Here is a 25,110-nt window from a genome sequence, read left to right on the forward strand (position 1 = left end):
CGTGCTGTGTATATCAAAAAAACTAGGAGAAGGGGTGAATCTAAGATGCACTGTAAGCACCTTTGTAAATGTCACAACGTACCCCCGGTACAACTCTAAGGTGCTAATTAAATAAGTAAATAAAAAGAATTATACCATCTAAAAATAAATAAAAAGGTAAATAAATACATGAATAAATAAATAAGCAAGAAGAAGGATTCTGAATGTTTTCACCATAAAGAAATGATAAATGGGGCTGGGTGCCCATGCCTGTAATCCTAGCTACCCTGGAGGCAGAGATCAGGAGGATCGTGGTTTGAAGCCAGCCTGAGCAAATAGTTTGTGAGACCCTATCTTGAAAAAACCCCATCATTAACAAAGGGCTGGTGGAGTGACTTAGGTGGTAGAGCACCTGCCCAGCAAGCATGGGGCCTTGAGTTCAAACCCTAGTATCTCCAAAAAAAAAGTAGGGAAAAGAAAAGAAATGATAAACGTTTTAGTAGGCAGACCCGAGTAGCCTGATTTAAACATTCAAAGTGCACCTCTATCGAAACATCACGTAGCACCCCATAAATATGTATAGTTCTTATGTATCAGTTAAAACAAATCCAGATAAGATAAATAATTAAAAATAATAAAAGCAAAAAGAATACAAGAGAATAACAGACCTACTGTCTTTCTTTGAAAAGTTTGAAGTGAGACTGCTGAGGTGAACTTTTAAAGCTTCACATCTCATGGAAAGAAAGAAGATGTGGAGTATTTGATTTTACATTGGTCACTTCAAATCTCATCTGTTTCTTTAAAATCACACTTTTATCTTGTTTATTTTGATATGGGGTCTTGCTATGCAATCCAGCTGGTTTGGAACTCACTATGTTCAAGGATGGCCTTGGATTTATGATCCTCCTGCCTTAGCCTTCCAAGTGCTGGGATTACAGATGTGCACAACCACCCTGCTACAACCACACTTTTAGAAATGATTTGACCAATAATGTCCTAACGATTACATTTCTGTTATTTGTGAGCTGGACTGTCATCTTTGAAATATGTCGTCCCCATCATGATGGACCCTCCAGTCTCCAAGTCCTGTTGTCAGTCTCATATGACCACGGTTCATGCATGCTCATGTCTGACAGTTCCAGTCCTGAAGCTGCAGATGGTCAGAAGAAGGTCCTGTTCCCCGGAAACTCTAGAGTGGGGTGTGCAGGGCCGGGAGAGGCAGTCAGGACCTCCACATCACTCCAGACAGACGAGATCTTCTGTGCTCTGTAGTGTTTGTTTTGGTTTCCCTCAGTTCTCGCCCTGGTTGAGGAAGTTCAGACAACAGTTCAGGGAGCTCAGAGGGTTTGTATTGAGACCTAAGAAGTGACAAAGGACTAGATGAGTTTGTTTGGTCTGTGTGTTTCTTATAAACATTGTGACATTATGTTGAATGTCCTCAAATTTCTTCCATCTGGACAAGGAAGGCTCTTTCAGAGACAGCTGTAACCATTCTGCAATCTTCCAAGTCTGAGCCATAGAGAAAGCACGACAGGTGCTGGCTAGATTGAGTCAGGCAGACTTTCCAATTTGAAAGAACATTAAGAAAAAAAGTGGGAGCCTGGAGGAGTGGCTCAAGTGGTAGAGAGCCTGCCTAGAAAGTGTGAGGCTCTGAGTTCAAATCCCATACTGCAAAAACAAAAGAGCACCTTTTGATTCTCCTTGAGTACGCTGTTAGCTCAAACACTGCTGTGCTGACAGGTATTTCCACACATGTGGCCCAAGAATGATGGAGGGAGTCATTTGTTGATTTACCTAGTAAGTTCTAGAGAAGTCCTGTGCTGACCATTTGTCTCTGAGTGCTCCCTGGGGATGGAAGTCTCGGGAGACTTGCCTTCCATCTTCATTTCTCACACTTTGGTGCTCAACAAAGTTGTCACATTGCCTTGCTGGTCACATTCTCTAACAAATAATTGAGAAACAGAGACCAAGCCCTGTGTGGTGGCACATGTCTGTAATCCTAGCTGCTGGAGAGGCTGAGGTGGGAGGAGTGTGAGTTCCAGGTCAACCTGGGCTTATATTATAGCAAGACACTTTAGCTTTTATTTAAAATTAAAAACTGGGGGTTGGAGATAGGGATGTAGCTCAGTGGTAGAGTGACTGCCTGGCATGCATGAGGTCCTGGGTTCAATCCCTAGTACTACACAGAAACAACTCCCCTTCCCCATCCCCACCCCTAAACCCCTTTTAAACAGTTCAGTTATATCCACCTCAAGGCTTTACCTTTGGGAATGTTCAGACTTCCATCTCTGCCTCCGGTCAGGTTATTCTACAAAATCATAGAGTTGGAGGATGACAGACACATTTCCTGAAGGCAGGGTTTGTTCTTTTCATTTGTATCAGACCTTTAACACCTAGCACATGAAAGGCCCCCAGTTGCACTGGGCACACCTGTAATTCCAGCACTCAAGAGGCTGAAGCAGGAAGATCGTGAGATCGAGGCCAGCCTGGGCTACAAAGCAAGAATCTGTCTCAAAATAACCAAGGGCTTGAAGATGCAGCTTAGTGGTAGAACATGTGAAAGCTCAAGGCCCTGGGTCGAGTGCAGCTCCTCAACCCAATGGCTTTCAGTAAAATAAATATCAGAGGCTGGTGGAGTGACTCAAGGGGTAGAGCACCTGCCTAGTAAGCAGGAGGCCCTGAGTTCAAACCCCAGTACCACTAAAATAAAAATAAATAAATAAATATCAGCTGAATAACTTGAAGGCAAACGAATCTAAAGAGACACTTTAAAAAAAAACAACCCGGTGTGATTTTCTCCTTCAGGATGGACTCACCATAAGGATGTCCTCTGTGGACCCCATTACTTTCACTACAAAAAGAAGAGCAAACCCAGTGGTAAAGCTTATGTCCATCCTTCCTATGCAAATTACAAGTGAAAGCAGCCAATCAGGAGTGGATAAAGATGTATTGCCCTGTTGGATGGTTAATTTCATTAGAAATCTCAATTTTAAAGGACTGTGAAAAAGCCAAGTTAAATGACATCAAAGACAAAGAGCACTAGGACCATTGTTTTTTGGGGCAGTTGCTGTTACTGGTATTAGGATTTGAACCCAGGGTCTTGTGCAAGCCAGGCAAGCAGTCTACCACTCGAGACTTGAGTCTCAATGTTAGTTTCTCACACCGCTCACCTTCCTGGATGGGGGTGAGTCCCTTATAATCTTGCTCCATCTTCCTTTCTGTCTTCTCCCCAGCCTCTGCCCCTTTCCCTTGCCCCACCTTTCTATCACCAAAGCTTCTCCTCGCCCCAAGAACCCTTTGCAATTCCCAGCTCTTCCGTTTTCAGGAATGGCCTCTCCCTTCTTCCTCCACAACCTTGCTGATTCTCCCAGGTGATAAAGCTCCTCCCCACCCCACCCTCCTTGGCAGAGCTAATTATGCTGAGCCTTGGGACGTTTTGCTCATGTCCTGTAATATTCACATGGCTTTATTTTGTCACCCATGCTTCCCACCACATTTGTGAATCAGCCCCACGTCTATGCTGCTCCACGCATTTCTACATGAATGCCTAATAGCGGCTCAAATGTTGAATTCGGGGCCCCCGCACCCCCAATTCTTTCCATGCAAATCTTCTCCACTTGGGTGAATGGCAATGTCATCCTTTCAGTTGCTCTTGGGGACAGCCTTGGCTCCCTCTGTCCGGTTCTGACTCACACCAGTCCTGATGTTGCTCTTGGGGACAGCCTTGGCTCCCTCTGTCTGGTTCTGACTCACACCAGTCCTGATGTTGCCACCTTCAAAATAAATCCCATCGCCAACTGTGGCCCAAGCAAGGTGACTCTCATGTTTTTATTATAACAGGTGCCTGGCTGGTCTCCTTACCTCATTCAGTTCTCAAAACACAGCTGGCTGGGCATGGTGAGGCACACTCTGTAATCCCAGCTACTAGGGAGACTGAGGCAGAAGGAGCAAGTTCAACGTCAACCTGGGCTACAATGGAGAGGCTCAATCTCAAGATAAAGTAGTGTTTGGCGAGTGGCTCAGGGGTAGAGCACTTGCCTAGCATACACAGGCCCTGGATTCCGTTCCTAGCAATACAAAAATCAAACAAAAAGCAGACTGATTCTTCAATACACATCTGTGTGACTACATTTATATACAGACCATTTTTCTGGTCAAAAGGCTCTCATTAAAAAATTTTAATTATTTTTGTGATTCTGGGGATCAACCCAAGGGCCTCGCACATAGTAGGCAAGTGAGTTACCACTGAGCTCTGCCCCAAGCCCCTCAAGGATCCCATAATGGTCTTTGTCTCCAGGGCCCAACTTAATTTGTGCCCCTCGCACCCCGCAGCACCTCTCACCCCACCTTCTGCTCTTCTTTCTTTTACTCAAGCCTCCAACCTGCTGGCCCATCCCTGTTTCTTGACTGGGCTCCTTCCTGCCTCAGGTCCTTTGCAAGGGCTGTGCCCACCCAAGTAATTGCATGTTTCCTCTTTTGCCTTTTTAAAGTCATTGCTCAAATGGCACCTTCCAGGAGGCGTGCTCTAACCAGCCTGTTTTAACCTGCAGCCCACTTCCCTGTACTCCCAACCCCTCATCCCTGCTGTTTTGTCCCTTTGCACTTGTCCCCTTCAAACATCCTGTAGCATTTTCATGTGCACGATGCTTTTTGCCCTTCCATATACAAACATAAATACATACGTACGTATGCATGTGTATATGTATATATGCAATTTAAAAAATGCCTTATAAGTGCTGAGGACTGAGTACAGGGCATCAGCATGGTAGGCAAATGCTCTACCACTGAGCCATATTCCCATTCCCCACCATTATATCGTGAGGGTCAAAAGATAGGGACTTTTTTTTCTGGTGGGATGAGGGTACGACCTCAGGGCCTAGTGCTTACTAGATTGGTGCTGTCCCACTGGGGCAATGCCCTCAGCCCTTTTTTGATTTAGTTATTTTTCAGATAGGGTCTCCCGGTTTTGTTTTTGTTTTTTGCCCATAGCTTGCCTTGTACCACGATCCTCCTACCTCTGCCTCCTTTGTAGCTGGGCTTAAAGCTGCATACCACCACACCCATTGTACTGGTTGAGATGGGGGAATCGCAGCTAACTTTTTCCCAGTTGGCCTCAAACTGTGATCTTTTCGATCTCCACCTCCTGAGTAGCTGGGAGTACAGGTGTGAGCCTCAGAGCACAATTTGGTTTTCTGTTTATTTGTTTGTTTAGAGGCAGGGGTTGCAATATAGGCCCAGATTGGCCTTAAGTTCATGATCTTTCTACCTTGGCATCCCAAGTGCTGGGATTACAGATATCTGCTACCACACCTGGCTGAAGAATAGGGATTTATGACTCTTTTATTGATTATTATCTAGTGCCTGGCACATAGTAAGCACTCAGATTTTGTTGAATGAATTAAAGAATTCAGCTATGCTTCTAGTGCCTGTTCTGTCACCTACTAAGTGGCCAAAATGAGCCGATTTATTTCATGTAGTACCCCGGGGTGCAGAGAATCCACCAGTAGGCTACAGTGAGCTGGTTCTTGCCCTAATACTTTTATTGAGCACTTCCAAATAGCAGGCACTGTACTAAAGACCTCATAGATAGATTTTGCTTAATCTTCACAGCAAACCTAAGAGGCAGGCTGTATTATCATTTTTTAGATGATGAAATTGAGGGGCAGAGAGGCTGAGTAACTTGTCTAAGGCCATACAGCAAGTCACAGGCAAAGCCAAGATTTGAACCCAGGCAGTATGATTTCAGTCTTCTAAGTTAATCACTGGGTCATTTGGCTCAAGGAATGTACTGTGTAATGCAGGGGACAGACTTAAAATCAGTAACACCATGCAGACATGCTCAGTTGCAAGCATGGCTTTGTGCTATGGGAGAAAAGATTAACTCTTCAAGAAATGACAGGATTTTTTTCTCTGTTTTTAGGGGGTGGGTGAGGTGGTACTGGGGTTTGAACAGGGCCTTTGTACTTGCTAGGCAGGTGCTCTACCACTTCAGCCATGCCTCCAGCGTCATTTTTTTCCCTCTTGAGAGCCCGACACCTCATAGGTTCTCAATAAATTGTGATAGAATGAGTAACATTCTCTTGATACATAAAGCACGGCTCAAGGAGGAGCTGTTGTAAGCATGTCAATCTACAGTAAGAGCTCAGGGATGGGAAAGAGGCCTAGGCCTCTGAGCCCAGGACTTCTAAAGGTGTGAACAGCTCGGGGAACCTCCTGCCTGATAACCAGGGCCTGATAGCCACATAGCAATCCTGTTTGGTGATGAGGGTGGTTTAGGATCCACAATTTCAGCCACACCTTCCAAAGGCAGTTGTTTTCTATCTTTTGTGATTGGAATCGATTTACTTCAAAAGATCTGCTTTTCAAGTTCCAGCCTCTTCTGATTTCTGATGAGCTCATGTTTACATTCTTCACTTAAGCTTCTTTTCATTTTGTCATTTTTTCCTGGAGATTGTACCCAGGGCCTTGCTAATGGTAAGCATTGTTAATTCATACCTCCACACAGCCCGCACTGCAGGGCTCTGTACGTAGTTGTTTTAATACGTTTATTGGATTGGACAAATTTTGCTCATCCTTCATGGACAGTTTTTATCTATCCACAGAGCCGTTTTTTGTGAAGGAAGATGTAGTATCTGCCCCTTTAGAAGTAAGCTTTGAGTGCTTGTACAGGATGTAGAAAACCAAGCTGAGCACCAGTGGCCCATGCCTGTAATCCTAGCTCCTCAGAAGGCAGAGATCAGGAATATCACAGTTCAAAGCCAGCCCAGGCAAATAGTTCATGAGATCCTATCTTGAAAAACCCATCACAAAAAAAGGGCTGATGGAGTGGCTCAAGGTGTAGGGTCTGAGTTCAAATCCTAGTACTGCAAACAAAAAACCAAAAAAGGAGTTGGGGACCTCAGCCCCACCACTGTGAGGGACTGAATTCTGTCAACAAATTGTACGGGTGTGTATGTGTGGGGGGGGGGCAATGCAGGTGGCAAATTAATAAGCACATTGCTGCTAGAAAGCAAACTGGAAGTTGAACCACTTGAGAACCAAGATAGAGCCAAGGAAGAAAAACTCTTAGGTTCCATTTAGAGCCAGTGCTATGCCAAGGAAGAAAAATACATAGGCTCTAGAAAGTAGAAATAAAAGGGACTCGTCTAGTGGGTGTGAGTGAGTGTGAGTGAGTGTGTGTGTGGTGGCGGGAGGAGGTGTGCAGCTGGAGGGTAAATGGTCTCCCTGTGTTTCTAGGTCTGACTTCCTGGAAGTGACCAACCAGCACTGTCTGAGCAAGGAAGTCCTTGCATCAGAGGTAGAAAGATAGTTCTGGTCTTTGGGAAAGAAACCATTCCAGTGATTTTGGTTCACAGTGGCAGGACCACCTTGCTCTTCCATTACTGGAGTCTTGATGGCTGGATGTGAACTGAGGGCTGCACAGGTAGAAGATGCTGGAGTGACCCATTCCACCCAGGAGGGGCATCTCGCTATCTGCTCACTGCCCACTTAAGCTGCTGAATGGGAATGGTCAGGAGAAGCCCCAAGAGGGGAGCCTGGCGTTTCTCCACTCTGGAAGGTGACCACAATCAGAGGATGATTCTATTTGTTATTTTTATTCTAATTTGTGCTTAAGAAGCAAAGGCTGTTTCATATGAATGCAACTGAAGCCGAAAAGTCTGTGGGACAGATGTGCTTGCTTTGTGCGTCACCCAGAGCCTCATGAAGGCTCTAGACTATGGTGTTTCTGCAGTTCTCTCACTATCTTGAAGAGATGTCCCCTGGATTTTAGGGACATTAAGACTGTCATAATTGTCTTTTTTTTTTCTTTTTTTCCTTGTGGTTCTGGGGATGGAACCTAGGGCTCCATGAATGCTAGGCAAGTGCTCACCACTGAGCTACACCCCCAGACCTGTGGCGCTCATTATTTAGTTATTTTTGGTGGTGCCTTTCTTTTATCTGGAACTGGGGGGAGGGAAGGCCTCTATTTTGGGCACAGCCTAATAGATGTCACTCCCTTACAAATGCAGTTGCTACATCATTAGCAGATATTTGCTGAAAGCCTACTGTGTGGCAGCTCCACCATGCTCCAGGCACTACAAACACAGTGTGAATAAGGCAGACAAACTCTGCTTCTGTAGAAAGCAGACAGATGATAAGTGAACTAAGTAAACTATATAATAGGCTAGAGGATCCCAAGGACTAACGAGAAAAATGAAGCAGGGGTAAGAGCAGGGCGAGGCAAGAGGCTGAGGCAGGAGGATCGCCAGGCCAAAGCCAGCCGGGTGCCAGAGGGAGACCCTGTCACACTCCTCTGTCAAAACCACAGAGGACAGCATAGGGCCTCCTGGGTAGGTTGTTCGTTAGGGTGGCCAGGGAAGGCCCTACTGAGGAAAGAAATCTGTGAATGAACCTGTCGGAGAGGCATGCGTGGTCTTGCTTGCAATAGGCCTCTTTACTCCTTGTTTAAATTTTTTTTTTTTTAATGTTTTTAGCAGTGCTGGGGTTCAAACTCAGGGCCCCACGCTTGCTAGGCAGGCACTGTACCACTTGAGCCATTCCGCCAGCCCTGTCAGTCTCTTTTAAGTGTTGATGATTCAATAACACAGTGGCAGAATTGGCTGTAAAGCTTGTTTCTTTATTCTCATATTACTGCTAGACTGGGGGTACACTGTGACATTTACAGAAGTTCTTATAATATGTCATAGTTGAATGCACCCCTCCGTCATTCTCCTTTTTCTCTTTCCCCCCATTCTGGAATAGTTTCAACAGGTCTTGTTTTTCCATTTTCACATATGAGTACATATTTCCATCATATTCACCCTCCTCCACCCTTTCCTTATATCTTACCCCCTCCCACTGGTACCAACTCTGCCATAAAGCTTTTTAAATGTAATTTTAAAAGTTTTTTCTTTTTGTGATACTGGGGCTTGAACTCAGGGTGTAACCTCGAGCCACTCCACCAGCCCTTTTTTTGTGATGGGTTTTCTGAAAATAGGGTCTATTTGCCCAGGCTGGCTTTGAACCTTGCTCCTCCTGATCTCTGCCTCCTAAGTAGCTAGGATTATAGGCATGAGCCACCAGTACCGGACTCCTGGTTCCTTTAAAAGCTTTTATGGGCTGGTTTTTTTCCATCATGGAGCAAGTCAATCTGCTCCATGAGAGGTGCTGCTTGCCTCATGCTTGTTCCCGTGATTAAGAGAGGAGGTCCTCTCTCTCTCTCTCTCTCTCTCTTTTGTTTCAGTGCTGGGGTTTGAACTCGGGCCTTGTACTTGCTATGCGGGCTGTCTACCACTTAAGTCACACCACCAGTCCAAAAGTCTCATCTTGAATGAAGATTTGGACCTGAAATCTACCTTCTGCATTTGGAAAAGTTCTTCCCACTAGAGAGAGGGAGGGGTGCCACAGTGGCTGGAAAGTCATGGAGGCAGAAAGTAGAACAACCATGAAGAAATCTCAGTGACCTTAGTTCTAGTCCTACTCAATTGATGGAGGGAGAAACCCAAGGGTTGTCTCAGACGGAATCTAATGCTATCTCACCAGAGACCATATCACCCTATCAGCCTCTTTTTGCTATCAATTCCTGGGGCTATTGGGCCCCACAGTCTGCATTGTGATCATGAGGAGGGAGTTATTTTTATTACAAACCCTCACACCCACCATTACAGGATCAGATTTCCTTTTATTTCCCTGTGAGGTGATTATGCCCAGAGGAGGAGTTGTAAGTGGAATTCTGACAAATTGCTGTGAGTCTCTGAAGTTTCTTGCCTGAGGTAGGTCTTCAAGTAAGCCAGATCACAGCCAAATCCGGTCCAATCAGACATGGTGCACGCATTTCCTGAGTTACCTCACTGGAAGCTTCTGATGCCCCCAAAAGAAAACAAGCTGGCTGTCAGGGGAGAAGGGGTTCTGTGGTTTGGGTAGGACCTTGGGAAATTCTGCTGATTCCTGGGGTGGCAGTGATGACAGAATGTCTACAAAATGTAAATTGAAAATATACAAGTGAGCCTTAGTCAGGGCTGTTATTATGCACCCCAAGTATTTCCCCCCATGTGTGTGTTTATAGCCACTGCTGAATACAATCTAATATTTGTTTTGCCATCTTTGCTCTTTACAGACTGATTCATTGATATGATAATATGCTTTGCTTGTTAGGTTTTTATTTTTTGAAACAAGTTCTTGCTATGTTGCCCAGGCTAGTCTTAAACTCCTGGGTTCAAGCAATCCTCCCCCTCAGCATCCGTGTACCTGGAGGACAGGTGCATGCCACCGCGCACAGGTGGAGACCTACCTGTAAATCTCCACTCATTGCCTTATGCAGGATGACTCTGGAGAACTTAGAACACCCTGTCGACATATGCTCTTGAATCTTAATGGGTCTTTGCAGGGATGTGGGATACACTGAGGTTGGAATGGACCATGAATAGGATCAATTTATGAGCAGGTGACACCAGCAGCAAGCAGGGCTGAAACAAAACTAGTGTTGAGAAGAGCATATGGGTTGTGGCAGTGGAGATGAGAAATCCTGTGCCACAAACCAGGATGGTGTCATGTGGCATGTCCCGCTGCAGCAGGCCCCTGAGGTCTGTGTTGGATGGGGAGGAAGGGGAGGGACTTCCATGGTCCTAAAGCCGTAACATTCTGCTCAAGGAAGTGTCCAGATTCCTTTAGAGATGTGGTCACTGCTGTCTTTGAGCGGCTAAGCAATCGCTTTTTCTCCTGAGATGCCATAGCTCTGTTCTATCTTGCAGAACAATCACTTGTGTCGCAACCTTAAAACCTCCAAAATACCTAGGATGGTGCCTTGCACATTGCAGGTGTATGAGAAGTGTTTATGACTTGATAGATAAGCCCTAATTCAGATAGGATCTAAGCGACTGTACTTTCAGGAATTATTTCCATGCTTTGTTGCTAGCGTGGAGAGAATCAGATAGAATCCCAAGAATGGGAATCCTAGGGATCCCTACCACACAGGTTACTGTCAAGATGACATCTAGGTCCTCATTTAATATTGGCCTTAATTAGTAGTAATAATAACTGTTGAAATGAAGCAATAAATGAGAATTTAAATACTTGTTTATTGTTTGGTGATTGCTATTTTGGTTTCTATGATTTTTTTTTTTTTGTGGTACTGGGGTTTGATCTCAGGACTTCATGCTTGCCAGGCAGTACTCTTACCTCTTGAGCCACTCTGCCAGCCTGAAAATTCATGTTCTTGAGATTAAAATCAATACAGTCTATATCATAAAGTAAGCGAAGAGATAAGTCACAAGCTGGGAATGATATTTTCAGGACATACGAGTAACAAATGATTAGCCTAGACAATACAGAGAATTTTAATGAATCAGTAAGGAAAAAGACTAATGGACTGTGGAGGTAGATTGGTGGTTGAGCACCTGCTAAACATACATGAGGTCCTGGGACCAATTCCCCCACACCAAAAAGAAAGAAAGGCACACAAAGAAGACTAACAAGAACTAATTTGGTGGCTTACTCCTGAAATCCCAGCTACTCAGGAGGCAGAGAGCAGGAGGATTACAGTTCAAAGCCAGCCTGGGCAAATAGATCACAAGACTCCATCTAGAAAAAAATCATCACAAAAAAAAGATTGGTGGAGTAGCTCAGGGTGTAGGAGTTCAAACCCTAGACTGCCAAAAACAAAGCAAAACAAAACAAAACTAATTATAACTTAAGTCAAATGAAAAATTGTAAGAAGATATCACGTCAATAGCACTAAATTTAAAAAAATTAGCACATACTTGTATAACTAACAACCCTAAAAAGTGTGTTCTATAATCATCTTCATTAAAAAAAAGAAAAGATAAGAAAACTCAGGCTCAGAGTGGTTGAACAAGTTTGGCAATGTCACACAGCAAAGAAGGGCAGAAGTAGGATTTGAAGGCAGGTGCGAGGATCATGGTGCCTATGATACCTTTCTTGGGGAATCATGCTTCATTCTTGACTGTTTTTGGAGACAGTCTGGCATGACTTAGTAAAACAAGGCATATGCATGCCATATAACCTGATGGTTCTCGAGGGCTCTCATCCCAGAAAAGCCTTGTGCGGACCAAGAGAGATGGAAAAGGATTCAAAGTAGGGCTGGGAAGTGGCTCAAGTGCTAGAGCGGTTGCCTAGCATGCGTGAGGCCCTGAGCTCAAACCCAAGTACAGCCAAAAGAAAAGAGAAAGAGAAAGAAAACGACTGAAAGTGGCATGATCATAAAAGAGAAAAAAGGCTTACAGTGAACCCAACCCGAACAGCAGGAAGGACAAATGCACCGTGGAACACTTACACGGTGGAATATCACACAGCGTCTAAAACGTGGCAAATTCCAGCTACCGTCTCTCACTCCCTTATGTTATGCAACATAACGGCCTCTGTCCCCTCTGCACGAGTGCTCTGTACAGAGCATAAAACCAAGCACGGTCCTGTCCCTTCCTCCATCACGCTGCTCCACATTGTTCAGGGTGGGTAAACTTACTCTGTAAAGGGCCAGTGGAAGTGTTTTAGGTTTCATGATCATGAGGTCTCTGTTGTCACTGCCCACTCTGCCTGTGCAGTAGGAAAGCAGCCACAGTGTGCAAACCAAAGGGCATGGCTGTGTTCTAACAAAACTGCATTTATAGATGGGTGTGGTGGCACATGCCTGTAATCCTAACTACCCAAAGAGGCTGAGGTAAGAGGATCCAAGTTGGAGCCCTGTCTGGTCTACATAGTGAGACCCTGGCTTAAAATCACCTGGGGCTGGGGTGTAGTTCAGTGGTAGAGCACCTGCCTGGCCTTGGGCAAGACCCTGCATTTGACCTCCAGCACTGTGAAAGAAAAAGTAATGTACCAGTCCCCTTTTTCCTACAGATGAGCTCCAAAAACGAGCAAACAAACAAAACTACCCCGCCAAAAAAACCCTAGACAAACAACAAAACAAAAGAAACCTTCACCTGTGAAGCCTTCCCAAAGCCATTTCCAGGAGGAATTAGTTTTTTTCTTGTTTTCCCATAGACACCCCTATAGTAGCCCCTTCTATCTGGTCCTGCAATCCTTAAATACTGTAACCTCATCTTCCTCCTTTTTCCAGTCGTCGATCCTCTGAGAACTGAAAATTTTCCTCAGTCATATTTGTGTTATAAGATCTTGTCAAGGCTGGAGGAGTGGCTCAGATAGTAGAGTGCCTGTCTAGCAAGCGCAAGGTCCTGAGTTCAAACTCCAGTACCACCAAGGAAAGCTCTTGTCAGTCTCTGTGGTGCACACCTGTAATCCCAGTACTCAAGAGGCTGAGGCAGGTGAGTCATCAGTTCGAGGGTAACAAACCACACCAAACCAAGCAAGCAAGCTGCCAATCAGACACACAAACAAAAAGAGCTACTGCAGAGCATGGCACACAGTAGGAGTCTAATAAGTGCTTATTAAGATGACACAAACATGCTGAGGGCTAGGGGTGTGGCTCGGGTGGGGCACGTCCAGCATGCATGGGCTGTGGGTTTGATCCCTCCCCAGCACCACGAGCAAAACAAAAACATGGTGTACACATCGCTTGAGCTATGTCTGTATCATATCGTTTAGTTTGAAAGTAAAGCAATAACTGATTTTGTTGGAGATGTTTTGAGTTTTTATGGCACGAAATAAAGAGTTTGAATGGATTTTCTCTTCCCTTGTCTGCTTGTAGGTGTAGGTGTGGGTGCCAATCAGGGGACGCTTGATTCTTATGGAATCAATAAGACACCGTGGCTTATGCACAAGGGACATTTCTTTCTCGAGTTCTGAAGGCTGGAAGTTGGAGAGCAGGGTGCTAGACGGCTGAGTTCGGGTGAGTCTCCCTCGTGTCCTTTACGGGACCGAGCGCCTGCACTGGCCCCAACACGCCAGACCAAAACTCAACATGGAGTCACTCACGGCTCAGTTCCAGGTTACCAGGAAACTGAGCTGCTCCTCTGAACTTGGAGAAACTGGAAGAAATGGGAGGAAACCACCAAATTTTCCAAACAAACAAGTTGCAATCGGCACGATAGTCAAGCTTTCTCAGTCTTTAAGTTTTATACCTTTCAATCCTTAGAAAAAGTAACCTGAGCCCAGTCTGGTGGTGCACACCTGTCATTCCAGCACTCTGGAGGCTGAGGCAAGTTAAAAGCCAGCCTAGGCAGTACTTTTTTATTTTATTTTTTTATCTTTTTGTGGTACAAGGAGTTGCCTCCTACACGGTAGGCAGGTACTCTACCACTTGAAACCCTCCACCAGCCCTTTTTTTGTGATAGGTTTTTTCATAAACTATTTTGCCCAGGCTGACTTTGAACCATGATCCCTCTGATCTCTGCTTGAGTAGCTGGGTTTACAGGTGCAAGCCACCACTGCCTGGCCAGCCTAGGGTATAGATTGAGACCCTGTCTCAACGGGGAAAATAAAAAGGAAGTAACCTGAACTAACCTGTTGTTAGTTCACCACTTATTTTTCAAGCGTTCTGTCCCCACCTTACCAGGGAAGATGAAATGACCAGCCTGCTTTTTGTCCTTTTGTTTCTGCTTTTTCCAGCTTTTCTGTCTATAAAATCAACCTCTTCAGCTTAGTGCATCAGAAGACTGATTCGTTCTATTTTCTGTAATGAAGTATTGGCTAATTCTAGGATTGAAACTAAAACCGATTGAGAACTTCAACCAAATGTTTTCATTCTGTTTTTAGACAGTGATCTAGTTTCGGCCTTGGCCTATAACTTGCTATGGTGTGCAGCTGTACTGGGGCTTGAACTCAGGACCCACACATTGAGCCACTCCACCAGTTCCCCTGTCCACCCTCCACCCCCGCCTTTTTTTGTGTGTGATAGATTTTTTTCAAGATAGGGTCTCACGAACTATTTGCCCAGGCTGGCTTCGAACCGCAATCCTCTTGATCTCTGCCTCCTGAGTAGCCAGGATCACAGGCCTGAGCCACAGGCACTGGGTGAGCAAGTGAAATACTGTGCACCTTTCTGGTGTTCACATTATCTATAAACAGACCCTACAGTGTGTATTGATTTGTGGCTTTTTCCTTTCAATGTCATCTCATTGAGAGCGTTCCACCATGAGACATGCAGGTATTTCTCACTCAGTTGTTAGTGAGTAGTGTCATTAAAGGATGTCATCCGATAAATACGCCACCCCCTTATGGATCTGGAGCATATTTAGACTCGATGACTTTCCAGATGGATGAATGGGGCTGGGGGAAGGGCGAAGGGTCATCCTGGCACCATTGACCATACTGGGGAGTGTGATGAGGAAAGGATTTCTCGGTGTTTAGGGGAAGAGGATGAATTTGAATGAGGTGAAGAAGGAGTGGTCAACTGAGTAGGACTGGATTGTAGGGTCCTGGACCATGTTCAAGATCCTGGGATTAGAGACCTCCATGTTCACAGCGCAGAGCTGCCTTCAGAAGTGACCGGTGTGAGGCTGGACTGGACTTGAGGCTAGAAACCCATCTAGCAGGTTGGCCAAGGAGTTCATCATTTGAGACCACACTGCGCCTTGAGCACTCTGTTATGTGACCTTCCCTAGCCATGGAAACGGCTCCATTCTTAGGTTTTGGGGGTATTTTATGGGGACTCCCACTTTTTTGATGGCCATGGAAAACAAGCCAGTAGCAAAAGGCTTGCCTTGAGGTCAGAGGGAGCTATTTGCTCTGCTTTTCCAGCTCCCTTCAAAGCAGAAAGAACCCTCAAGGCCATGCCACTGAGCGCTTGCTTATCAACTGGGAGATGTGGAGATGCCCTCTGTAGCATATTCAAACAGAAAAGCCACACTACTTCCATTCCCATTGGGAAGTATCCAAAGTTATCATGACAGGACTCTTTTTTGAGCAATGTTGGCGATTTATTTTTTGGAGTACAAAGCAAGCAATAAATCTGTCACCCTGAAAAATCAGGTTATGACCTAAAGGAAGGAGCAAATTGTGACTTTAGGTAAAAAAGAGTGACCTACCTAGGAGGGTAATTTATCATGATAACAAAAAATGCTGGTGCTCTCCTGGCTGGCTGGGAAGGACTGTAGTAAGCAAATTCGAGAGATGCAGGCGTCCAAATATTTTTAACTGATCAGTATTTCCAGGGTTCACAAGGAGCCAAAAAACTGCCATCGTTCAGAGTAAGTACATTGCTTACCTGATTTGTAAAAAGGAAAAACTGAGAGCTTTAATTATTCTCTTCAAAAAAATCACCCCGCAACAACAGGCATTCTTTGTAGGATGGAAAATAAACATTCCATTGGGGATTTCAGTGCAAATTCTTGATTTTTTTTTTTTTTTTTTTGGTGATGGGGTAGCAGAAGATTTTATTACCTAGAAATGAATAAGGAAATTCACTAGCCAGGTGCTGGTGCACCTATAATTACACCTGTAATCCTAGCTACTCAGGAGGCAGAGACCAGGAGGATTGCAGTTCTAAACCAACCCTGGGAAAGAGTTCTCAAGACCCTATCTTGAAAAAAGCCATCAGTGCAAAAAAAAAAAAAAAAGGAAATTGACTATTAGGATCAATAGCCTTCCCCACTCTGATGTTAGAGCACTTCCTGCTAGAGAAGAAACCGAGCAAATAATTCCATCGAGGGAATTCCTGATAAAAGAAAGACAGGTGAAGTGGAGCTATGTCAGGCAACAGTCCTGACTTCCCACTTGGGGTAGATACCTCTCTTTATCCTCCCTGCTCCATGTCCTAGGGTAGAGCTTCTAAGGACCTGCCACCTGGCTTTTGGTTGGGCTTGGTCACTGGGCGTCACCTGCTGGAGACCTGGGGGAAGAGAGACTGGGCGTCCCTCCTTTGCAAGTAGAGGCTTCAGGCACAGCCTTCTCTGCCTCCAGGCTGTAGTAACCTTTCTTTCCTTCCCTTGATCCCTGGTCCCAGCGGCGGTAAATGGGCCTCACTATTGCTACCTCAGGGCCCTGAGCTAGTGAGCCGTTTTGTTTTTTTGCTTGGCCTTTGACTGGTTCACAAGTTGAGTAACACCTGCCACAGACAACCACATTATCATGACATTTCTGGGATTCTGGATAACTGGGGCACTTTGCTAGGCTTTCATTGCCCAACAGTCATGACAAGTGATCATCAGTCATCAAATGAAAAAGGTGGAGCTTACATTATATGGCTGAATTTCATCACCTTGGTATTGATGGCAGCGTCCAAGCTCTGGACTGGTACAAAACTGTGACATTGTAGATTTTCCTGACCACAAATCCAGTCAAATTGAAGGCTAGACAGAAGTTCGGCCTCTCACCCTGATCACCAGAATCTCTTCCTGCCACTGCTGCCACACGGCACTATGACTTTTCACCTCACCAGCCCATGAATGTAGCTGTCCTCTCAACACACTTGACAGTGTCCTCCCACCCCTCACACGAGATTTAACAGGGGTGACCTCACGTCCTACAAAGACTTCATAACTGCCATTTGCTCCCATGCGTTCTGCTTCCCCGTGCCCTGGGAGGAATAACTGGATAATCTGTATTTGGCAGAAATCTGATTGTGTGTTAGTGCAACACAGCTTCAGTGCCATGCATTTAATTTCCTCATTTAGGGTATTTTAGATGGGATTAAACAGATTTCCTTTGGTAGAGGAATTTGCTGGAAGGCGGGGTTGGTGTATGCCTGAGAGTTCCCAGTTTTTATGGTCCTCTGCCCACTTACCTGTCTGTTCATAAGTTGCACCTTGAATTTCTTTTGAAAAATACTGTGGTGCTGAGGGTACAGCTCAGTGTAGTATGTGGGAGGATTTGATCACCAGCAACACCCCCTTATCCCCCCAAAAAACTATTGAGTAGAGCCGGGCACCAGTGGCTCACGCCTGGAATCCTAGCTACTCAGGAGGCAGAGATCAGTTCAAAGCTGGTCTGAGTGAACAGTTCATGACACCCTACCTTGAAAAAAACCTAGCACAAAAACAGGGCTGGTAGAGTGGCTCAAGTGGTAGAGCATCTGCCTAGTAAGCATGAGGCCCTGAGTTCAAACCTCAGTACTGCCAAAAAAACCAAACCAAAACAAAAAAACCCTGATGTTAATAAAACCAAACACCCAACATCCATTGCACACAAGCTTCCAGTTGTCCTAGACTTCTGTGTATTTGCGTACAGGAGAAAAGAGAAGACAGTGGACATATTTGTTAGGCACTGAACTGCGAAGGTTATTATTGTGGTGTTTAAATTAAACTTAGCTTTTATTTTTATTTCTTAAAATCCCTAATGACGAGGCCTAGCATATATCTGGCATTACTTAAGTCTCCCATATATTTTAAACTAATATAACATATTTTAGAGTTAATGACGAGTTTTAGAGCATTGAATTTGACATATTAATATCCCTAATTTTTTTTTACATTGGCACTTTTAATATCTAGAGACTAGTATTGTAAGATGAGGACTAATTTTTCCAGTGTGGGCACAATACAGACAGCTCAGCAAAGCTCAAGGAAATCACATAACATATAGGGAAATGGAAATGCTGAAATTTTAGCACACACTAACAAAATACTTTTTGCAGTTTCTTCCCTCCCACTTCCCTCAACCCAGTGAACAAGTCCCTAAAAAATTTTAAAATAAAAATATAACATGTAAACTCAAAAGAGCAGAAAGGTGATGTCTGAGCAGTGGGGAAGGTTACTGATATCCCTCCATTATCTCTTTCCCCTCATTATAGCCACATGTGTAGAACTCACTACTCCCTGTCTTCATTTCCTCATCCTCACCTCAGGTCTTTCTCTATAGTCCAGGCTGGTCTCCAACTGGCCTGCCTCAGCCTCCTGAGTTCTGGGATTACAGATATGTGGCACTGGGGTTTGAACTCAGGGCCTTGCACTTGCTAAGCAGACGCTCTACCACTTGAGCCACTCTACCAGCCCTTTTTTGGGGTGGATTTTTTCAAGAGTCCCTTGAACTATTTGCCTGGGACTGGCTTTGAACCACGATCCTCCAGAACGATCTCTGCCTCCTGACTAGCTAGGATTATGGTGCAAGCACCAGTGTCCTGGTTCTTTAGTAATTCTTGCTCAGGATGGTACCTTGTCAAAACTGGAGGTCTTCACTGTGCTTGATTTCTGCAAAAATTGGACACTATTGACCATGGCTTCCTGAAACTGTCCCTTTAGCTCTGACTTACTGTCTGCTACCTTTTTTTTTTCTTCTCAAGTCTTATTCCCCTCTAGGTGGCCATCCTTCCTTGGTGTTCCTAGAGGCTCAGTCTGAGGGCTACTTACCTTCTTTTCTCCACTCCTAGGGTCCACCTCTGGTGTCCAATGCCCTGATTACAGCTTCTGCCATCTGTTAGTGCTGATAGATCCAGGCTAATTTCTTACCTCAGATCTCTACTCTGTGTTGAGTCTGGTGCCCAATGAATGCCACCACAACATTTGGGAACCATAGATCTTGCCTTTCCTTTACTCTCTCAGTCCTGCCTGTCACCAATTGTTCTTTCCTTCTCATTAAATCATCTCTTGAACCCTTTGACTTCTTAGTATCTTCATGACCATGGTTCTGGACCAAATTCTAGCACACTTCCTTGAGCTAAAGCAACAACTCGCTCACTGCAGATGCTTGAACCAAATACCTTTCTGCGGTCTAAGGGTTTTATGAAATACACATCTAATCTCATCACCTACCTAAATAAAACCCTTCAGATGATGCTATTCTTAGGATAGTCACAGTTTATAAAGGCCTGGCAATGTCTGGCCTGTCTTCCTCTTCAAAACATTTTGGCACAGTCTCTCATTTGTTTTCTGTGCTCTGCCACTTTGGTCTTATTTCAGAGCCTTAAATATGGCAAAGATTCCTCCCCCCCCTACACACACACAGGTCTTTTGCACATATAGATTCTTCTTTCTGGACTGCCATCCTGTGTTAATTTACTTTAATAAATGAAATACTATTTCCCACAGTCCAGTTCCTTCACCAGGCTCTTGGTGGCTCAAGAGTAGGCACGGCGTCTTTCTTGGCTTCCAGTTTTCTCTCAAGACACACAGTTCTGGCATGCAGAGGATGCTTGTAAATTTCAGTTATGAAAACATACATAGACAGGCAACACCTATCATCTTTTTTGTTTGCCTTTTAATTCTGCAGCGAAATAAAAAAGTTTTGTGCCAAAGTTCAAATTTTGTTTATCACTCAATTGGGCTTATTTTTTCATAGAAACTTCATGGAAAGTGTGATTTGAACAATAAATGCTTATTTCATTCATGAACCTGTAGCTTTGTGATTTAGGCTGATCAGTTTCTCTGGTTTTAGCTGGGTTCGTTCTCCTCTCTGGTGGTGCTGGCTGTGGGCTGGGGTGAAGTGTGACTCTGCCAAATGTTCATTTGCTTTTTGAGACAGAATCTCATTTCATAGTCCAGGCTGGCTTCAAACTCTTGATCTTCTTGCCTAAGCTTCCTGAGTGCTGGGATTATAGGTGTGCACCATCACACCTAGTTAATTTTTTTTTTTTGATTCTTCAGCAAAGACAATAGAAGAGATGGTTTATTGTACATGCGTTACACTTGGCAACAACAGTTCCAGGGCCCAGGACCAACACAGAGTGTTTTGTATTATAAGCCCCTCTCAGAGGTGGTCGTGGCAATGGAAGTCCTGGATTCATTGAGACAAATTCTAGACTGTAGCACACAGTCCAAAAACTTGCACCAGCGTCTGGCCTCTGGCATTCCTTATTTCTGCTCCTCTGGCCTCCCTGGGCGCATGAGCTAGTTTTCTTGGCCCTCGGCCTTGTCTGTCTGTCTTCTTTACATCCATAACCTGTACACTGACTTATTCCTCCACTTGGCTCTTCAGGCACAGAGCTTGTTAAGATGGCTAAAGCCTGGAGCTGACCAATAAGGTGGAGTCCTCTACACATCTGGGTTTCTGTAAGAAGAGCTCATGACACTTTTAATTTCCTGGGGACTCTCTTATACCCTTCCCATTTCATCCACAGTGTAGTTTAGATAGCGTAATTTACATGAGAGTGAAGGTGCTTACATGACCACAAGAAAAGTATAGTTGGCGTTTATTGTGGAGGCACTAACTTTTATAGCTCTATTGTGTTATAATCCATTCAATTTTCTGGCAATTTGGAAGAACAACTATTTATAAGGGGATTAGCCATGTCTCCAGGCTGCCAGTGTCCCTTGGAGGCTTTGATTGGGGTTCAGAAGTGATGTAAAGGAGGTGAGGAGTCTAGGAGGTCGTAGGAGCCAGGTGGGTAGTGTCAGGGCTGTCTTATTTCATCCTTTTGGCAAGCTATGCTCAATAGGTAAATTTTATAGGCCACCAAATGATCATTTAAAAAGTGAAACATTTTGACTAGAGTCAAAGTGTTTGTTGCCAGAAATTCTGGAAGCAAGCAGCAATAAGAAAATTGTTTGAAGCGTAATTAATTTTTTTTTTTTTTTTGGTTCAGAAATGGACGCGTGACCTATTTTGGACCAATGAGAGATGACATTGACTGGCATTTCTGGGCAAAGCTGATTAGAGACTTCCTCCCTTTGGAGCAGCCTCCATCAAAGGCAGGGTGACATTGTTGAGCTTCTGGGTCATTCACCTTGGAGGCTGCTTTCCCTCGACCTGCACTTGCCTGGAACCATGATCCTCCTGAGGTCAGCTTCCTGTGTAGCTAGGGTATTGAATCTTTAAAGTCTTCTTTCTTGAATGTTATTTTTTCTTCTGAGTCACCTGTGCTCTGAATCAGTAAGCACATGACTCACAGACCAGGCTGCCCAAATCCTCAGGTGCTGAAGCTCTGCCCTTATGTTTCCTCTGTCAGTTATGGACTGTCATGAAAATGCTTCATATTCTTCTAAATTTGCTCTCAGTCGTTCTATTTCCAACTCTTCAAACCTTCAAACATGATTCAGACCACAGGGAAATGCTCTTCACTCAACATTTTCTTCACTGAGCCCAGTGCAGGGTATAGCATTTAATAAGTGCCCAGATGCAGGAAGAAAAAAATTGAAACTAAATTAATTTTGTTGTGGATATTTTTCTCCCTCCCTCCCTTCTTTTCTTTTTTCACAGTGTCTTGCTATGTTGCCCAAATTGGCCTTGAACTCTTGATTCTCCTGTTTCAGCTTCCCAAATGGAGGGATTACAGGCATGCACCACCACACCTGGTTTGTGGATATTTTCATGGCTCCTACTGCTGGGTGACACAGTGCTGTGGGTGGGCCCATCAGTCTGAATCATAAGTTGGCCCCACATGGACACTGAGGGAGGTGGGAAGGCAAGATTGAATTCTAGGAGCCCTGCTGGTAAATCATGAACACATTCATTTCACAAGAGTTGTTAAATAAACATTATGGGAGGCCAATTGCCTTGGCCTCAATAGACAAGGCTAAAAATCAAAATGGAGTCACTCAGGTTGAGTTCCTTGTCACCATGCTGAAACTAAGCCATGTATCTGACCTTCTGAGAACTCACAATTAGAGAGACGACAGTCACATTTCCGAGGTAGGCTAGCTTAATCAGTGTGGTAATGATTTTCACTCTTGTTTATCTTTACACAAAAGAAATAGCCGGAAAAAACCCAATGTTAATTCATCAGTTATTTTCCTATTCTCTCTCCTGTTTCTACCTTACAAGGAGAGTGACTTTGAACTGATCGTTTGTTCTTCTGTTTTTTCTTTCTGCATTCTATAAAGCCCAGCTCTGTCCATTTCCTAAAATCAGAAAAGGAGCCAATTGCAATCTGAATTGGTGCAATTTTGTCTTCTGACAGATTGTGAATCTCCTTGATTGTTATGGGGTTTGCTGTGCCCAATCCTGAGAATAGCAGTGTCTAAAGGTCTTAGGGAGACTCTGAGAACCTGTTGGTGACAGAAAACTCTTCTCAATCACTCTATCTTCTTTGTTAGATGCAACGATTTTCGCAGCAATGTATGGGATGTATATATCGTCCATCGAGAGTCCATCACGTGAGTGGTGCTGGATGTCTCCAGAAAGGAGTCTGATGGGAGTTACCGTCTCACTGCAAGGATTGAGGTGCAATCATAAGGAATGGCGATTGTCTGGTCCCCAGGACACTCTTTAACTTATCACCTATGGTTAATTGCCCCAGCATTGGGTGGAGATCAGCAAAGCTGAGTGAGCATCAGAATTCCTTGGGGAGCATTCTGAAATTTGAATTTCCAGGTCCCAGTACTGGAGAGTTTTATTCTTTTTCTTTTATTATTATTATTAATATGTGCATACAAGGCTTGGGTCATTTCTCCCCCCTGCCCCCACCCCCTCCCTCACCACCCACTCCACCCCCTCCCTCTTCTCCCCACCCCACCTCAAGACCCAGCAGAAACTATTTTGCCCTTATCTCTAATTTTGTTGTAGAGAGAGTATAAGCAATAATAGGAAGGAACAAGGGTTTTTGCTTGTTGAGATAAGGATAGCTATACAGGGAGTTGACTCGCATTGATTTCCTGTGCGTGTGTGTTACCTTCTAGGTTAATTCTTTTCAATCTCACCTTTTCTCTAGTTCCTGGTCCCCTTTTCCTATTGGCCTCAGTTGCTTTTAAGGTATCTGCTTTAGTTTCTCTGCGTTAAGGGCAACAAATGCTAGCTAATTTTTTAGGTGTCTTACTTAATGCATCTTTAAAAATTTTGCTAGCACAAATTAATTGCACAAAGGAGTTTCATTGTGATAGTTACACACATGCACGTAATATACTTTGATCAAATCCATAGCATTCTCTTAACCCCTCCCCTTCCTTTTTTAACCGTTTTTAGTGGGTTTAGTTTTAGTGTGCTGTTTTCACACACACACACACACACACACACACACACACACACATATATACATATGTGTGTGTATATATATATAATGTATTTTGATCACATTTACTCCCTGCAATGGATAAAAAGTAAAGTTTTGCAGCTGGTTCAGATGGCCAGATCAACTTAGAAAGCACTAGATCAGATTTCTAAATTCCTTCACAGCTGTACCATCAAGAGTTGGAGCCAGGCACTGGTGGCTCACATCTGTAATCCTAGCTACTCAGGAGGCAGAAGTCAGGAGACCGAGATTTGAAGCCAGCCTAGGCAAATTCTCGAGACACCATCTTGAAAATACCCATCACAAAAAGGGCTGGTGGAGTGGCTTAAGTTGTAGAGTACCTGCCTAGCAAGTGTGAGGCCCTGAGTTCAAAGCCCAGCACCATCAAAGGAATAAAAAAATGAATTTGGGATAATCTCCAAATTTGGAATGTTGAAGAGATTTTTTTTAAGATACTTATTGCTTAAGCTCATACATTTAACCAAAGTTAGCTAAACTTGCTCTCAAGGTATGAGATCTATAAGCTGAAAACACAGCAGGGAGCCACTTAAGTGTGATAAAACCCACTATCTCTGTGCACAGTGGAGACACTTCTGATCTAAGATATGCAGATTTTTTTCCCACACCACTCAAGATCAGCGGAGTGTCTTACAGTTCAGTTTGACTCTGTCACTGTCTACGTGGAATTAGGGCAGACCCCCCCTTCACCTCAGATGCAAATCCCAAGTCCTGGGAAGAACAACTGGGGGCTCCCATGCGTCCACCTTGGGCTTAATAGTTTGTTAGAATTTCTCAAGAGCTCGAGGAAGCACTTGGCTCACATTTACCCATTCATTAGGAAGGAGACAGATCACCAGAGAGGAGAGTGACGTAGGACAGTCACACAGGACGAGGTTGTGGGGGTGTGTCACCCTGTTAGCAGGTGGCTGCATTCCCAACCTGAAACTCACTGACTCTCTTTTGTCAAGAGTTTTTGTAAAGCTCCCTCTCCAGCTCTCCCTCCTCCTCCCTTCCCCAGAGGTCCTTGTAGGGCTGACTGTCCCAACACTAATCCTGAGAGCTTTCAGGTGACTGGCCCCACTCTACATTAAATTATTAGCATAAACTTTGATCAGAGGAAATGAGGCTCTTGAGGACGAACAAAAGACAGTCCTTTCACTCTGAGAATCCAAATATTTCAAGAGCTCTGCATCAGGAACTGGGGACAAAGACCAAATACATTTCTTGTTCTGCCAGATTGAGGAAACCCAATATTCCCATTTTTCTTTTAAGCCAGTATAAAAATAGAAACCTGACTTTGTCTTGGTCATCTGGAGGCACCTGTGGTGTTGTTAGAGCTGTTGTCTCAGTTCAAATTGGCTTTAATGGGCCTCATGGCCCTTCCCTAGCTTTCCCAGTGCTTCCTGAGAAGACTGGGCCAT

General features: G+C 44.4%; 1 non-coding gene across 1 annotated transcript; it reads left to right on the forward strand.

Moving 5' to 3' along the window:
* Positions 1–17,857: 17,857 nt before the first annotated feature.
* On the forward strand, positions 17,858–17,930 carry Trnat-agu (transfer RNA threonine (anticodon AGU)). The gene has a single exon. It is a non-coding gene; the product is annotated as a tRNA-Thr (tRNA).
* The last annotated feature ends 7,180 nt before the right edge of the window (positions 17,931–25,110 follow it).

Source organism: Castor canadensis, chromosome 11 (genome assembly GCF_047511655.1).
Source record: "Castor canadensis chromosome 11, mCasCan1.hap1v2, whole genome shotgun sequence".
Lineage (NCBI taxonomy): Eukaryota > Metazoa > Chordata > Mammalia > Rodentia > Castoridae > Castor > Castor canadensis.